This window comes from Pristiophorus japonicus, chromosome 25, assembly GCF_044704955.1.
Source record: "Pristiophorus japonicus isolate sPriJap1 chromosome 25, sPriJap1.hap1, whole genome shotgun sequence".
Lineage (NCBI taxonomy): Eukaryota > Metazoa > Chordata > Chondrichthyes > Pristiophoridae > Pristiophorus > Pristiophorus japonicus.
The window spans coordinates 25,553,741-25,556,123 of NC_092001.1; positions in this window are offsets into that span (position 1 = coordinate 25,553,741).

Below are 2,383 nucleotides of genomic sequence, written 5' to 3' on the forward strand. Positions count from 1 at the left end.
CAGGTCCGTATATATTGTACTCTCCAGGTCAGAATTTATTGCCCTCTCCAGGTCAGTATTTATTTTACTCGACAGGTCAGTATTTATTGTACTCTCCAGGTTAGTATTTATTGTACTCTCTAGGTCATTATTTATTGTACACTCCAGGTCAGTATTTATTGTCCTCTCCAGGTCAGTATTTATTGTACTCTCCAGGTCAGACTTTATTGTACTTTCCAGGTCAGTATTTATTGCCCTCTCCAGATAAGTATTCATTACCCTCTCCAGGTCTCTTTTTATTGTTCTCTCCAAGTCAGTATTTATTGTACTCGTCAGGTCACTATTTATTGTACTCTCCAGGTCAGTATTTATTGCAGTCTCCGGGTCAGCATTTATTGCACTCTCCAGTTCAGTATTTATTGCACTCTCCAGGTCAGTATTTATTGTACTCTCCAGGTCAGTATTTATTACCCTCTCCAGGTCAGTATTTATTGTACTCTCCATGTCAGTATTTATTGTGCTCTCCAGGTCAGTATTTATTGTACTCTCCAGGTCAGTATTTATTGCACTCTCCAGGTCAGTATTTATTACCCTCTCCAGGTCAGTATTTATTGTACTCTCCAAATCACTATTTATTGTACTCTCCAGGTCATTATTTATTGTACGCTCCAGGTAAGTACTTATTGTACTCTCCAGGTCAGTATTTATTACCCGCTGCATGTCAGTATGTATTGTATTCTCCAGGTCAGTATTTATTGTGCTCTCCAGGTCTGTATTTATTGTACTCTCCATGTCAGTATTTATTGTGCTCTCCAGGTCAGTATTTATTGTACTCTCCAGGTCAGTATTTATTGCACTCTCCAGGTCAGTATTTATTACCCTCTCCATGTCAGTATGTATTGTATTCTCCAGGTCAGTATTTATTGTGCTCTCCAGGTCAGTATTTATTACCCTCTCCAGGTCAGTATTTATTGTATTCTCCAGGTCAGTATTTATTGTGCTCTCCAGGTCTTTATTTATTGTACTCTCCAGGTCAGTATTTATTGTACTCTCCAGGTCATTATTTATTCTCCACTCCAGGTCAGTATTTATTGTACTCTCCAGGTCAGTATTTATTGTACTCTCCAGGTCATTATTTATTGTACACTCCAGGTCAGTATTTATTGTACTCTCCAAGGTCAGTATTTATTGTACTCTCCAGGTCAGTATTTATTGTGCTCTCCAGGTCAGTATTTATTGTATTCTCCAGGTCAGTATTTATTGCACTCTCCAGGTCAGTATTTATTTCCCTCTCCAGGTCAGTATTTATGCACTCTCCAAATCACTATTTATTGTGCTCTCCAGGTCACTATTTATTGTACGCTCCAGGTCAGTATTTATTGTACTCTCCAGGTCAGTATTTATTACCTTCTCCAGGTCAGTATTTATTGTACTCTCCAGGTCAGTATTTATTGTGCTCTCCAGGTCAGTATTTATTGTACTCTCCAGGTCAGTTTTTATTGTACTCTCCATGTCAGTATTTATTGCCCTCTCCAGGTCAGTATTTATTGCTCTCTCCAGGTCAGTATTTATTGTACTCTACAGGTCAGTATTTATTACCCTCTCCAGGTCAGTATTTATTGTACTCTCCAGGTCAGTATTTATTGTGCTCTCCATGTCAGTATTTCTTGTACTCTCCAGATCAGTATTTATTGCACTCTCCAGGTCAGTATTTATTACCCTCTCCAGGTCAGTATTTATTGTACTCTCCAAATCACTATTTATTGTACTCTCCAGGTCATTATTTATTGTACGCTCCAGGTAAGTACTTATTGTACTCTCCAGGTCAGTATATATTACCCTCTCCATGTCAGTATGTATTGTACTCTCCAGGTCAGTATTTATTGTGCTCTCCAGGTCAGTATTTATTACCCTCTCCAGGTCAGTATTTATTGTATTCTCCAGGTCAGTATTTATTGTGCTCTCCAGGTCTTTATTTATTGTACTCTCCAGGTCAGTATTTATTGTACTCTCCAGGTCATTATTTATTCTCCACTCCAGGTCAGTATGTATTGTACTCTCCAGGTCAGTATTTATTACCCTCTCCAGGTCAGTATTTATTGTATTCTCCAGGTCAGTATTTATTGTGCTCTCCAGGTCAGTATTTATTGTACTCTCCAGGTCATTATTTATTGTACACTCCAGGTCAGTATTTATTGTACTCTCCAAGGTCAGTATTTATTGTACTCTCCAGGTCAGTATATATTGTGCTCTCCAGGTCAGTATTTATTGTATGCTCCAGGTCAGTATTTATTGCACTCTCCAGGTCAGTATTTATTTCCCTCTCCAGGTCAGTATTTATTGCAATCTCCAAATCACTATTTATTGTGCTCTCCAGGTCACTATTTATTGTACGCTCCAGGTC